This window comes from Scardinius erythrophthalmus (genome assembly GCF_964197995.2).
Source record: "Scardinius erythrophthalmus genome assembly, chromosome: 6".
Lineage (NCBI taxonomy): Eukaryota > Metazoa > Chordata > Actinopteri > Cypriniformes > Leuciscidae > Scardinius > Scardinius erythrophthalmus.
In genome coordinates, this window is record NC_138226.1 from 28,918,779 (window position 1) to 28,935,114 (window position 16,336).

Genomic DNA, 16,336 nt, shown 5'->3' on the forward strand with positions numbered 1-16,336 from the left:
CCCATCTCTACCCTTAAGGCTCCTCTGGAGACATTGAGAGACAGTTGGTTGTTGGAAAGTGTCGAGCCAGCATGTGTTTGAGTTGTGTAAGCACATTTACTGATTCGTCCCCCCTCTGTCGGCATTCAACTCCCCAGTTCGCTTGTTCATTGTGCGTCCTCCTTACAGAGCATGAGGCATGTTCACTGCCTGTGGTTCAAGGGGATGAATTGAGATTAGGGGAGGGGACGTACAGCATTCATTCATCCTGTTGAAGGATTGTGGGTTACTCTCCGCTCCTCCGAGACAGACGTTCTAAATGCATGCTGACACAAACACCCACATCAGTCTCTCCCATGGCAGATAGACACTGATTTAAGTAAGTAAAGTAAAAACCTATTAAAGGGGACCCCTTTTTTAAAGTCTTAATTTTGTTTTTGGGTGTCTAGCATAGTTTCATACTTGATTTTTCAAAAAACATAGAATAGAATCGTCATTACCAATAGAATTCAATAAAACTAGAAACCATAGCTGGCTTACAATGCTTTTGGGAAACGCACTCCTGTCTCCATAAAGCGCCTTCTTCCAAAAAGCACAATGTGCTCTGATTGGTCAAGTGTGTTGTGATGTTGTGTGTTGTCAACTGCTTCAAGTGCGTTTCAGAAATGTCACACCCCTTACCATAACCATGAGTTTTAACATACTAATGCAAATCAACCAGCCCTCACCTCTTTTTTTTTGGCTTATGCCTTGGGCAGTAATTGTTCAGTAATGTACGTTTCAGGATGAAAACTCAAGACTACAATCTAGCCATTTCAGGGAGTTCAGAAACAGTGCTTACTTATGTAGAGAACACAATTTTTCAAGCTCAAACAGCAGCATTACACATGAAAAAAAAAAAGCATAATACGACCCATTTAAAGGAGAACTCCGGTAAATTTTTTGAAAATTTGGAGTGCTGTCAGTACAGAGAACAACGACAAAAATCGGTGAATAAAAGTGATGTTAATTCAGCCAGCGCACATACCTGTATTTACATCCTGTTTTCGGTCGAAGTCCATAGTAATCGATTGTCGAGTTCACGCGCGTGATCATAGGTAACTAAACCTATGCGGGTGAACTCGACAATCGATTACTATGGACTTCGACTGAAAACAGGATGTAAATACAGGTATGTGCTGGCTGAAATAACATCATTTTTATACATATCTTTCACATCTACTGCAGTCAGATTCACTCATGTTCACTCTGAAGGAATCACTCACATTAGCTGTGCACTTGTAATGACAAATCAAGGATGTTAAGAGGCTAAAAGCAGGTTTAAAACTTGCCCCATTGAAGTCAGCAGGGTGCAAATTTTAAAAAGAGGATAACACAGTGTAGGCAACACCGATTTTTGTCGTTGTTCTCTGTATTGACAGCACTCCAAATTTACAAAAAAATGAGCTCAATGTTAAAATTGACCGGAGTTCTCCTTTAAAGGTATAGTTCATAGGATTTATCATGATTTAATTGCTCTTATGTCACTTATTGCCGTTTATTATATTCTTTATCCCATGGAACACAAAAGATTATGGGCTATGCAGAATGTCTGAGTAGCTATTTTCCATACAACTGAAGTCAATATCAAATCTCAGGTGCCATTTAACTTGCCAGGTTTAAAGTGGGCATATGCAATGCTGGGTAGATGTGATGGTGGTGGATCCAGCAAGAGAGTAGTTTAGGCAATATCTAATTGCAGCAGGCACTTTTATTAACACTATAAACAAAATAATCACACAAGGTGGTCCAGCGGTGTGTGTATACAGCACGCTGTCCATACAGTGCATCATTTATCCCTGGGCGTTTCGGCTGAAAGAACAGTTCCTAAAAGAGCAAGCATGGGCGATCAGCGTTTTTAAAAGCAGTTTAAAAGCATCCAGGGTCCAAAAGTAGACGGACGCCATAAAGCACATCTTGCCCCGGCCGACACTGACACCAAGCCGCCACGGGCTGGCCCCCAGCCTGCTCGTCGCAGAGGGCGTCCCCTTCTGGCTGAACCGGCTCCGGGAAGACTGAAGGCATCCCGTCCACCCCAAGCTACCCACAGGAAGGCGACGCAGCCCGTCCAGATTGCTAAACCCTCGAAGTGAACATCAAAGTTGCCCTGAGACAGGTGGCCCATAAGCCCTTTCAGGACCAGCTGGTGAACGTGCAAGCACTGCCCCCGGAGAAGGCAGACCCAGCCCTCGTGTGGCTGTGCCCCGTACGCACATCTACGTGCCGTCTACGTGGACCGCACGTAGAGATTCAGAAGCTCAGAGCAGCTCTTTGTCTTCGCTTTGGAGGTCATCAAAAGGGAAAGGCTGTCTCCAAACAGAGGTTGGCCCACTGGATGGTGGATGCCATCGCCTTGGTGTACCATTCCCAAGGCGAGCCATGCCCCTTTGGGGTGAGAGCTCATTCCACTCGGGGATTTGCTTCCTCCTGGGTACTGGTGCATGGCAAGACCCCATGATGTCAGTCCGACGTAACGTTTCCGTCCCCTCCTTCAGGGAACGGTGGTTAAATTAGTATCCTAGATGTTTCCATGACAGAGTTTAAGATAAATCTTTTCATCTTACTACTGGAGCAGCCAGGTTGCAAAGTTTCAAATAATTATTAAACAGCAAGCACAAACTATGCAATTGTGGCAGCCCTTCCGGAACACTCAGTGTCCAAATTTGTTCACTCATTTTTATTTGCTTCTTCAAGTGAACTATATCAGTGGACCAATTTGAGCAATAGTGAATGAGGGTATGGGGGGAGTTTTCGGACACAGTGTCAAAAATATGCCACTAGTCCTGAAAAGTCAAGCCAGAGTATGTTGATCTACTGCCTCTAAATTTCTGACTATGGTTGTATCTCTCCATGACTACAAATTGTCACACCTCAGGCCCATTCATTATAGACAGCACACCAGACCTGTCTAGCCTTTCCCACCTCTTATACATAATGTATAGAAGTGAACTCTTAAATAATTGAATAGCTGACATGTTTGCCCTACACACAAACATACAGACAACAGGAATTAATGTATAAGCAAGAATACAGTACACTCCCAGACACATGCAATGCACTACAAACATATGTCTAGTGGAATATAATATTAACCAGTATTGAATTTTCTGTCAGGTGAGCCACAAGTCGTGTAGTTTTTTTTGTTTTTGTTTTTTTTTGCTGTTGTTATTTGTTGAAAAGGCTTGATTTGTGTTTGTTATTTTCCTAACCCTGTCAACCTTGAGGAAAATGCCCCAGTGGGAACATACATTAATTAATTCAGCAGCCACAAAATTAAAACAACTGCATTATCATAACAGAATACATTTGCTGTGGCCATCTTACACTGGCGATCAGCACAGCTGGTGGTGCAGAACCTCTCAAAGTCACCAGGAAACGAGCATTCCAAAGCCCCAGAGAAAGCACTGTGCCTCTGATTACATATGCAAACCTGCAGTATGACAAAATCCACCATAAAGCCTGTGGCACATGCTACGGAATTAGATACAAAACTACAAAGAGGAGGAGGGTCTTTAAGGTATGGCTACAGACACAGGCTAATGCTAAATGCTATGTTTTGAATGTTCTCCAGACGTCCATGTAAAAAAAAACAAAAAAAATCATTATAAGTGATTATCTAGTGACTGTGGTAATCCTTTGGATGTCTGTCGTTGCTGCTACAGCCTTATTGGATTTGTCCCTCTGGCTCAATTTAAGCTACTATTAGAAATAATGAGCCTTTAGCCACTAATAAATTGTGTGCCTTTAACCCTGACTCAAGCGTTCAGAGAGAAAGAGATTTGTGCTCAGTAGTTCATCTCTTTCTTGATCTCTCCAGTTCTTCTTTCTTTCTTTCTTTCTTTCTTTCTTTCTTTCTTTCTTTCTTTCTTTCTTTCTTTCTTTCTTTCCCCAGAGTCCCATGGAAATACTTTGTCACATGTCTGTCCTGTCTTGTTTTGCACTTGGGTGTTGGTTATGTTAAGTCAGGTGCTCATGTTCATTGTTAGCCCCGCCCGTCTTGTTAGCTAGTTATTGGTTAATTTGCCCCACCTGTTGTGTTCGTTACCCTCCTTTGTTTGCTCCCCTATTTAGTCTCCTTGTGTCTGTAGTCTTGTGTGGTTACGTTGTCTATGTTTGGTGTTCTGTTCCAGTCCCAGTTCTGTTTCAGAATTTCTTGTATTTTTCCCCCTCGTGGGTATTTTTGTTATTGTGTTTTTTATTAAAGTTCTTCTTGTTTTGGCTGCATTTGAGTCCTCGGTTTTGTTTGTATCTAACGTGACAGAACGTAACCACCACCTTGAGAACTCAGCAGCATGGAGACTCACGGGCTCGTTTCGTGGGAGAGTGAGTCTTTCAGAGGAACCCATCTCGCTAAATTCAGGGGAATTCGTGGAGGACACAGGGGAGGAGATGCTAGAAGGGAGCACCAACAGTACTCTCCAGTTTGGTCGTTTCGTGACCAAGGGCCGACGAGGTTCAGCCCCGAGTGTTTTTCATCGCCAGTTCCCAGGGTTCCAACGCCGGTGACTCCAACGCCGATGATCCCAGGGACTCCGAGACGCAGGAGGAGAAGAAGGACGGGTCACGTCACACCTACCCAGCCAGAGACGGTTCATGCCACGTCTGCCCAGCCAGAGACGGTTCAGGTCAGTTATGCTCAGTCAGAGACGGTTCAAGTCACGTCTGCCCAGCCAGAGACGGTTCTGGAACATTGTTGGATTATTTTTCAACGCTACGGAAGATCCTAGAAACACCCAGGAATGTTCACGTCGCATCTGCTGAGCCTATGTTTCGGGACAAGATGGCCACCGCCAAGCCTGTGTCTTCGGATAAGATGGCCGCCGTCGAGCTTGTGTCTGAACTTGAACCGGTAGTGTCTGTCCCTGAGCCGGAGCCAGTGTCTGTCCCTGAGCCGGAGCCAGTGTCTGTTCCAGGGCCGGAGCCAGTGCCTGTTCCTGAGTCTCTGCCTGTGCCTGTTCCTGAGTCTCTGCCTGTGTCTGTGTCTGTTCCTGAGCCGGTGGTGTCCGTTCCTGAGCCTGAGCCAGTGTCTGTCCCTGAGCCTGAGCCAGTGTCTGTCCCTGAGCCGGAGCCAGTGTCTGTCCCTGAGCCGGAGCCAGTGTCTGTCCCTGAGCCGGAGCCAGTGTCTGTCCCTGAGCCGGAGCCAGTGTCTGTCCCTGAGCCGGAGCCAGTGTCTGTCCCTGAGCCGGAGCCAGTGTCTGTCCCTGAGCCGGAGCCAGTGTCTGTTCCAGAGCCGGAGCCAGTGTCTGTTCCAGAGCCGGAGCCGGTGTCTGTCCCTGAGCCGGAGCCGGTGTCTGTTCCAGAGTCTCTGCCTGTGCCTGTCCCTGAGCCGGAGCCAGTGTCTGTCCCTGAGCCGGAGCCAGTGTCTGTTCCAGAGCCGGAGCCGGTGTCTGTCCCTGAGCCGGAGCCGGTGTCTGTTCCAGAGTCTCTGCCTGTGCCTGTCCCTGAGCCGGAGCCAGTGTCTGTCCCTGAGCCGGAGCCGGTGTCTGTCCCTGAGCCGGAGCCGGTGTCTGTCCCTGAGCCGGAGCCGGTGTCTGTCCCTGAGCCGGAGCCGGTGTCTGTCCCTGAGCCGGAGCCGGTGTCTGTCCCTGAGCCGGAGCCGGTGTCTGTCCCTGAGCCGGAGCCGGTGTCTGTCCCAGAGCCGGAGCCGGTGTCTGTCCCAGAGCCGGAGCCGGTGTCTGTCCCAGAGCCGGAGCCGGTGTCTGTCCCAGAGCCGGAGCCGGTGTCTGTCCCAGAGCCGGAGCCGGTGTCTGTCCCAGAGCCGGAGCCGGTGTCTGTCCCAGAGCCGGAGCCGGTGTCTGTCCCAGAGCCGGAGCCGGTGTCTGTCCCAGAGCCGGAGCCGGTGTCTGTCCCAGAGCCGGAGCCGGTGTCTGTCCCAGAGCCGGAGCCGGTGTCTGTCCCAGAGCCGGTGTCTGTCCCAGAGCCGGAGCCGGTGTCTGTCCCAGAGCCGGAGCCGGTGTCTGTCCCAGAGCCGGAGCCGGTGTCTGTCCCAGAGCCGGAGCCGGTGTCTGTCCCAGAGCCGGAGCCGGTGTCTGTCCCAGAGCCGGAGCCGGTGTCTGTCCCAGAGCCGGAGCCGGTGTCTGTCCCAGAGCCGGAGCCGGTGTCTGTCCCAGAGCCGGAGCCGGTGTCTGTCCCAGAGCCGGAGCCGGTGTCTGTCCCAGAGCCGGAGCCGGTGTCTGTCCCAGAGCCGGAGCCGGTGTCTGTTCCAGAGCCGGAGCCGGTGTCTGTTCCAGAGCCGGAGCCGGTGTCTGTTCCAGAGCCGGAGCCTGTTCCAGAGCCGGAGCCAGTGTCTGTCCCAGAGCCGGTGCCAGGGTCTGTTCCAGAACCGTTGGTTCCAGATCTAGTGCCTGAGTTGGTGGTGCCAGTTCCAGTGCCTGAGACGGTGCCGCCAGTCCCTGTTCCTGAGCCGTGGCCGCCCGAGGGGTCTTCGCCGCCGTGGCCGCCCGAGGGGTCTTCGCCGCCGTGGCCGCCCGAGGGGTCTTCGCCGCCGTGGCCGCCCGAGGGTTCTTCGCCGCCGTGGCCGCCCGAGGGGGCTTCGCCGCCGTGGCCGCCCGAGGGGTCTTCGCCGCCGTGGCCGCCCGAGGGTTCTTCGCCGCCGTGGCCGCCCGAGGGGGCTTCGCCGCCGTGGCCGCCCGAGGGGGCTTCGCCGCCGTGGCCGCCCGAGGGTTCTTCGCCGCCGTGGCCGCCCGAAGGGTTCTTCGCCGCCGTGGCCGCCCGAAGGGTCTTCGCCGCCGTGGTCGCCCAAGGGGTCTTCGCCGCCCTGGCCGCCCAAGGGAAGGTCTCCACCCTGGCCCTCCCATGGACAGTTTGTTCCTCTTGTCTCACCCTGGTCTGTCCCTCCCGTCCCGCCCTGGTCTGTCCCTCCCGTCCCGCCCTGGTCTGTCCCTCCCGTCCCGCCCTGGTCTGTCCCTCCCGTTCCGCCCTGGTCTGTCCCTCCCGTCCCGCCCTGGTCTGTCCCCCCCGTCCCGCCCTGGTCTGTCCCCCCCGTCCCGCCCTGGTCTGTCCCCCCCGTCCCGCCCTGGTCTGTCCCCCCCGTCCCGCCCTGGTCTGTCCCCCCCGTCCCGCCCTGGTCTGTCCCCCCGTTCTAGTGGAGTGTCTGGAAGCCACTCCTTAAGGAGGGGGTTATGTCACATGTCTGTCCTGTCTTGTTTTGCACTTGGGTGTTGGTTATGTTAAGTCAGGTGCTCATGTTCATTGTTAGCCCCGCCCGTCTTGTTAGCTAGTTATTGGTTAATTTGCCCCACCTGTTGTGTTCGTTACCCTCCTTTGTTTGCTCCCCTATTTAGTCTCCTTGTGTCTGTAGTCTTGTGTGGTTACGTTGTCTATGTTTGGTGTTCTGTTCCAGTCCCAGTTCTGTTTCAGAATTTCTTGTATTTTTCCCCCTCGTGGGTATTTTTGTTATTGTGTTTTTTATTAAAGTTCTTCTTGTTTTGGCTGCATTTGAGTCCTCGGTTTTGTTTGTATCTAACGTGACATACTTTGTTTATTGTCATGTACCACAGTAACTATTGCATTCTTTGAAGTACCTCGGAGAACCATGGTACATCAATATGGTAATCATTAATGACCATATTGTTCACCGATTTTACCCAAGAAAACGGACAAACTTCTTCTCCTGTCCCAAACAATAAGGACTTTTTAAACTCTGCTGCTCTATGTTTCACTGAAACCTGGCTAAATGAACCCCTTCCGGACAGCGCATTACATCTGCCGGGCTTCCAGCTGGGAAATCGAGTGGTGATGGGACATGCTTCTACATCAAAAAAAGGTGGTGTACAGATGTAACAGCATTGAAGAAGATGTGCTGTCCAAATCCAGAAGTGCTCTTCGTCAGCTGTAAACCGTTGTACTCGCTGCGGGAATTTTCCTTGCTCATTCTCGTAAGTGTTTACATTCCACCACGAATTCATACATTCCATGTGTGAACGCAGCGCTGCAAAAGATACGGAGCAAAAACACCCGGACTTTAATAAAGCAAATAAGCCAAAACTGCCCAAAAACAGACAGCACGTTACATATCCTTCCAGAGACAGTAATATACCACTGTTACACCACAAGAAAGAATGCATCCATACATCGCTCTGTCCCACATGCAGCTTTGTGGCTCTCTGGAATTTACAAGCCTGCTTCAAGTGCACTGATTGAAGTGTTTTTGAGGCTGCTGCCATCGATCTGGACCAGCTCACAGAGACTGTAACATCATACATCAGTTTCTTTGAGGCTATGTGCATCCCTACCAGGACTCATTTAACTTTAACATTGACAAACCGTGGTTCACTGCAAAACTCAGGCAGCTTCATCAGGCCAAAGAGGATGCCTACAGGAATGGGGACAGAGTCTTGTATAAACAGGCCAAAACACACTGACAAAGAAGCTCAGAGCAACTACTCTGAAAAGCTCAAAAAACAGTTTTCAGCCAACGACCCTATATCGGTTTGGAAAGGCCTGACAGACATCACCAATTACAAGACACCATCCCCCAGTACTGTGTGGAATCAACAACTGGCCGATGATTTGAGTGATTTTTTTTGCAGGGTTGAAAACCCTGTTTCACATCCCTCACCCTCTCTCCATGCTTCCATCAAGACCTCCAGCAACATCATTCTCAAGTTTGCACCACACCACACTCATTGGCCACATCCAGGATAGTGACAAGTCTGCTTACAGACAGGAGGCTAAAAAGCTGGCTGTCTGGTGCTGTCATTACAAGCTGGAGCTGAACATGCTCAAAACTGTTGAGATGATTGTGGACTTTAGGAGGAACACCCTGTGGTCCTGTTTTTGGTATGGCAGGTTGACTTGTGCTTATTTAAGAGTAAGTACTTTTTAGGTTGTACATAATTTCTGCAGTGTATTCAGGAGCTTTGTATATGTCTTATAAATTGTTTTAAAATTAATTAAAAAAAAATATTAATTAACTACATGTACTTACTATAGGATTAGGGTAGGATTAGGATTTGTTTGAGGGTTAGTTGCATGTAATTATGCATAATTTACTGTTATTACTACAGTAAGTACATGTAACATAACAAGGACACTGTAAAATAAAGTGTTACCGTTTTTTTTTTTTTTTTTTTTTTTTTTTTTAAGAAGTTATAAGTATAGGTTTCATTTACAAAGTATGTTTGCAAAAAGAATACTGAAGGTTTAAATCTCTTGAATTCATTTTTGTTTCAAATTTAACATGCAGTAGAAGAGTAATAACACTGTAACGAAGACGGCTGAAGCAGATGCAGAAGCAGGATCCAAGTGCAGCAGGTTTTATTAAAGAAACTCAAAAGATAGCAAACTCAGACAGAGACTCAGGAACAGGAACAGCCAACATACAACACCAAGAACTCACAAAGACTGAAACAGGACACAGGGCTTAAATACACAAACAGACAAGCTAAACAAGATAACAAGGGGGCGTGGCTAATGAAAAACACCTGGGGAGACTAATCAACATAACGGGGAACTGCTAAACATAGGATGAGACCGGGGAACACAGACATGAATCGTGACAAACACTAGCAAAAACACATTTTCTTAATAAAAAGGTTTAAAAACAAACACTTTTCTCTTGGCTGCCGAAGTACAGTGTAAGAGGAAATGTCAAGCTTCTAGGGGGGCCTTGCAGTATTGATTTGGAGAAGTAGGGAGGCCTTGGAGTTAAAAAAAAGATCGAACCACTGATTTAAAGTGTATTATTTCCACAATAAGCATGCTTTTTTTGTAAAAGTATGCTAAAGTGTACTTTATGAGGGATGATGGTGCTGGGTATGTGATTTAGACTACAGCAATAAGTAAATGTGAAGTATTATCACATCACTTCCTGTATATGCAGACATCTGGTATTAGCCATAATTTAGCATTTAAAAAAAACAAACATCAGAGGCTAGAGAATCCATGGAGAAGAACGCAGTTCATGAGTCATGCAATAAAACGTTTGAGTGTCTGCGGGTTGCCTATATTGTGAAGAGCAAATGTCCCCACAAGGATAGTAAACCCTAAAATCACCCATATTATGGGGAGCATCCAACAGTCCCCATTAAGGAAAATTACTCAATAAAGATTCTAAATAATGCCTTAATTAAAATATAAAAACGCAGAGAGCTTTCTGTGGGGGTTAGGTTCAGGGTACGGGATGAAACAAATTTGAGAATCTAAGAATACCTAATGTTCTGGAAAGTGTTTCAAAATTATCATCAGATTTCTTACTACTACACAATTACAGTGATTTTTTATTTTATTTTTGCCAATGAATCACACTCAACATTTGAGTGTGGGTTGGTGGAGACAGAGTTTGTAACCATAACTTCAGAAAACATTTATCATCAAGATTGGTATATTGAGACACCCCAAATGTGAGCTTCTCCACATTCTCCAGAGTTTACATAATATTATATTAGCCAATATTACAGATGATTTGGACAGATATTGGATATCCAATATCAGATATCTGGATATCTGTGTACCTTTATTCAACCACCAACTCAACCACCGCTGTGTGCTGTTCGTCTGATCAATTGAAGATTAGGCGAGTGTTCGGAAACTCGATTGAAAAGAGTCTATACTCGTCTACAATACATCACAAAAGTCATACCTCAAAGGAGAACTGAAAGGGCTAAAGGCAGCATTTGAGACCGGATCGGTGTCTCTCAGAGTAGTATGTTTACACTAAAGGGTGGTTTTCACAGGATGTTGACTCTGTTGAATGTCTGGGTCAGAGGTGAAAGGTCATCAGTGCAGTGAACATTTAGAAACAGACAGAGAGGAAATGTCCAATTCCTGACAATCACTCTCATTACCTCAAAGATCCTGAAAAAATCCATGTGGTTTGTTACACGGCCTCAACCTCTTTACCTTGTTCAGCTTATGACATCAGTTCCGGTTCACTGTTTCATCAAGTCGACACCATGAAAAATACAATTTCATATCTGGTAAGAAAAATGCACGTTTATGTAGGTATATTTAATGTTTACTGTGAGTAATGTGAATAGTTAAAAAACATATGAAAAAAGCATGAAGGTCCACCCCAACCCAGATTGTACGAAAACATTCAAATGAGATTTTACGAATTCATACAAATTAACCACCAAGAGTTTGTACGTTTTCATATGATATGCTTACGCCCCATTGACGGTTAGTTTAGGGTTACGTTTTCATACACGTCACAAGTTCAAAATGGTCACCTCATAAAATCGTTACATTTTTTTTCCATGAGACTCTTATTTTATCCAAATACATGCATGTGTGGTTTGTTTACTTTCCCATATGAAGCAGAATAGTTGTTTTGCTTTGATCCGTGACCTGCTGTAGACTCTGCTCTGTGACCTGACGTTGAAAATGATAATGAGGTCACAGTCAGGGGCAAGGCCGAGCCTGGACAACAACCAAGGTTTTCTTGATGGATGGTAACCTTGAAAGAGCCTCAAGTGACATTAGTATGCATCCTGTCAAATACAGGGCATGCATCTCCCAGTAAGAATCTACAGAAATTCTGAAAATTTCTTTAAAAGTCTCAATATTAATTCAGTAAACAGTTTTGTGCATGGCATCTCAGTACAAAAACATGAAAAATCAATTTTATTCACATGCTACATGCACTGAAATAGTGCTGCACCGTGAATGTTTACATTAAGGCTCCATACATATCATTACTTCAGCAATGTACAAAGCTACAGTTAAGCACACCATATATGTGCTTGTAGAGGACAACTGAATTCTTCAGAATATCACATACATGTCTAGATAGATTGTGTTCTCAGTTCATCTGTCTCACCATTGTAAGTGTGTGTTTGTGTGATTGTTGGTACATGTGCATCTGCTTCCAGACATTTGGTTAAGCATGGGCACCCCAACCATCTGATGGTAGTGGCATAACAGGAGGTTCAAGCAGACTCTCATGCATTGAATATCAGACATCAGCCAGTCAGAATTGAGGACAAAGATTATAGGACAGCAGATGCAGTGTCTCGAGAGTCGAATCCACACTCCAACCCTTACAAAAATAAGTATCCTTCAAATTCATTTTAAGTATACTTAAGTAAGAAGTTTATTTTTAAGTATACTTTATGTAGTAAGTATACTAATATCAATGTACTAGTATACTTGTTTGTGTACTGTTTCAATACTACTTGGGAGTAAATTGGCCCACTATTTAGTGTACTTGTAAGAATTTCTTTAAGTTAACATAACACTGTACTTATAGTTTTTTATTTATATATTATTTTTTATTTTATAATTAATACTATACACTCTCAGAAAAAAAGGTACAAAATCTGTCACTGTGGCGGTACCTTTTCAAAAGGTACACCTTTGTACCTAAAGAGTGCATATAAGCCCCTCAAAGGTACATATTGGTACCAAACGTGTACATATTAGTACCTAAATGGTACAAATTAGAGCCCTTTTGAAGGGTACTGTCCCAGTGACAGCTTTTGTACCTTTTTTCTGAGAGTGTATGTTCCTGTTTTGATCTTAATTTTTCATATTTGAAATATATCTTTAACTATACTTTAAGGCTATGTTTACATGGAAACGATCTGAAGAGAAAACGCAAAAGTGGCGTTGCGTTATCACTTTTTATTGTGATTTTAGAGGAGCATTATGGGGGTGAAAGGCACATCTGATAAAATATTTTTACGTATTCACCCGCGAGCGTTCTCGTGTAAACAGGGCTTTTTCCATTCCAAAAACATTTTATTCTAGCTGCATTCTTTGTTATTCAACTCTTTAATGTGGGTACGTTTCATTAAAAAAGCAACATTTTAAACAAAAAGCTGAGAAAATAGCATTTTTGTCAAAGACTACGATTCAGAACGATGATCAAAACATAGATGGAGTAGATCGCATCCATCAACACCCCCCAAGCTTCATAGTAATTTCCTCTTCGTGGGTTCAACATTTCATTTAGTAACGTTAGGCTGTTTTGATTTATATGATGTTTAATGTCTGATGATCATGATACAAGTTGAGCACCACAACATGTAGCCAATCAGCAGTAGGGGGGCGTGTCCACTCGTGATGGGGGAGGAGAGAGTGAGCAAAGGAGAGATTTGAAGAAAGACTGTAGAAAGAGATATGGTTGAGAGAAATTACAAAAGAGAAAAGGTCAGGAATATCACTGAAAAAAGAAGAGTTATGATCAGGCAAGATCTTTAGGACCATCATTAATATTAGACAAGCTTTCCAGTGCTGGAGGTAAGCCGGAAGGCATGAAACGGACAGCGAGGTTGCATCGTTTCTGCTCCATACATGAGTAACACTGTTTTTGAGTTTTGTGTGCTGCTGGCGACTAACAACAAACTCTTGCTTGTATATACTCATGTACTGTATGTTTTTTTTTTGTTGTTGTTCTTCCTCTTTGCGTAATTTTTCAAGCAGCCTTATTTTGCTTATTTCTGCTATGATAAAAAAAAAAAAAAAAAAAACACATCCACTCTTGCATTGCATGTTCATGCATTTTGGGGGCGGAGCAATGAAGGGAGGGGTGTGTTTGTTTGGGTTGATTTCAAATATCAACAATGTTTTTCAGAAATCCTTTACTGCACCTTTAAGTGAAAAGGGCAAATTCTGATGGTAGCTTATAAAGTGAAACAAGTGCTTAGATGAGAAAAGTTTGGCAATGATGAGTCACTTACTTTGCATATAGTACAAGCCTGATCTTCTTTCTTTTATTTAACAATATGACGTAAACACACATGGAGGAATGACCAAAATTTGCAGTTCCCTGCAAACCTGTCCTGATAATAAAAATAATTATAATAGCCATAACATAGTGATTTAGGGTAAGGCAAAAACACAGTTTGGAAGATTTTTTTTTTTTAAATGTACTTGCTCAAACAAAACCAAAAAGTGACATAGTGTAGCTATAACTTGATATGCTGTATCTTAAAATCGAAATGCACACGCCACAAGGCGCGGAATGAACAGTGAGACAGCCGAAGATGTCCGTCTGACACGTTCTTATACAACAACTATTTAAAATCAGCAGCACAGATGGAACCGAAGAACAGGCTGTGATACTTTTACATGGACAACTATATTGCGTTATATATAACAACGTATATGTTAACCATGCAAATAAGTTATGAATTGAAAATGAATTTATATTCTGACCCAATTCAGTGAGTGGTTGTATGAAACAGAAGGAACAGGAGTGAAGAAACACACTATGTGAGAGCATCAGTGGCAGCAAGCCTACTAGACGCCCACTTTCTTTTCCTTTCCTCTCCCACACACACTCTGTTCCTGTGACGTCCACTCAAATCCCCCCACACGTCTGCGTGGGTGTCTGCTCCCCCATTCATCCGCACTCCTCCGCTTCACACTGTTCTCATCCCCGCACATCCTCCTCTCCAGCCTCTCAATGGTTTGTACGGCCAAAAGTGCCACACGCTTTGGGCTCCGAGTTGGAAGAGGGAAGCACACCATGTTTGGTTGCATGAATGTACTATTTGTTTGACTTCCTGAAAAAAATGTTAAGACTCTCTAAAGTCAGAGATTTTCTTGTATAAGCCACCTTATTTCATCCCATTTCATGTTTGCATCGGGTTGCGATAACAAGAATTGTGGATCCAGAGGTGCTCCCATCTTTCATCAGCTGCTTGTGTCCTAATGTTACCTCAAGCTGATGTACCAGGCTTCAATTTCAATTGGCTGGTTTCCAGGAGTTACAGCCTTTTCCGAAGCTCACTCATAATCCTATCAAAACACGCATCATACTTTCCATGGAGACCAGCTTGTTTCTCGGGACAATGTCTCCTGTGGTATTATGGTCACACAATGTTGAGGATTATTGCACCATCACTCATTAATAGCTGGAATTAATGTGACGAGGTTGAGGTCGGACCAACACACCACATATGGCCTTTTTTTTTTGCCCATTGTCAAGACTTAGGCGCACACTGTAACTGGTAATAATGAGAACTTTCCACTGACTTGACATTAATGCTGCTTTCACATGCTATCATAATGATCCAACTACCCACTTCTGAAATCTAAGTACTGGTATGTCATGTTTAAGTGCTTTATTCTAGCATATTTCTTAGGGAAATCCTAATTTGACATAGAGTCACTGAAACATTCTAGCAATAGAAGACAAAATCATGTTATTTACAGTCACATTCCATAAAGAAAAACAAAGAATGTGCAGAAGATAGCCATAAGCCACATGCTTGCAGACTCTATTAATCTATTTAGCTATCATCTTGCGGATAATAATGGATATGTATTTGTTAATGTATTTGGTCCAATTCTCACTTCCCCACGCCTTCACCAAGATTAAAGTTAATGACTTCTCCCAAATCAAAATGATCTTAGTTTCTGAGTCGCAATTATAACTTCAGGTGGGGGAGTTCATGCGCAACTTCTGTATTTACAATAATTCCAGTGTGAAGCAGCATAAAGCACATGAATATTTAAGTTCACATAACTGTGTGTGCTTGCTGTTTCTTTTTAACTATTTATGAAATTTATTTCTGAGTGAGAATTGTCAACACATTTTTTTTCAGTGCATGCAAACATTTAGAAGGAGAGAGTCAACATATTCATAACAATAGACATTGAAGAGGCAAAGATTGGTAGGCTAATTGCGATCTCATTAATATGGATGCCAGAGTCATACCTTTCTGGATTTATGTCTTCAGTGGAAAACAAACAGTGTGTGCGGGTGGATGTATTTGTTGGTTTGCAGCTGGAATTTATGTGGGTGGACTAACAGTTTTCTTTCAGCTCACGTGCTGTCAGTATGTGACTGTTATGAAGTTATGAAATCCATATGGCTGTTCTCAGGACTGTAAATGCAACACAATTTTTTGTTTGTTTACATTTATAAATTTTTAGCATTTAGTAATTTATTTGTAATAAACACTTTAAGAGGGTTATTAAAAAGTGTTATTTATATGTTAAATCATGTTTTGTTTTTTTGTTTTTTTTACATACACGCAGAGTGTGCAGTGTGCTTAGAAATTTGTCCGCTCTCCTGAGCACAAGTTGTGTAAAGCCAGGAACACACTAAGCCGACGGTCGGTCGTTGGGCAACGTTGGGCCGTTTTTGAGCGTCGACTGACTTCGTTTTTTCGATGTGTTCCGAAGCATTGGCTCTAGTTGGCGCCATCATTTTTGTTGGGGGCAATTGGTGACAATTGTGCGAGAGAGAGAACTCTGATTGGCTGTTCAGTTTAGTGAACGAGTCAGTGCTGAGAATAAGAGCAAAAAACGGCAAGCAAGTGCTGCTTTGTTTATGGTTTGTATACCTGCAGTCTTATTTTCGCTTTCCCTTTTTGAATGACGAATATAGACGAATAAATCTGCTTCATTACGCAGTTATCTCCTT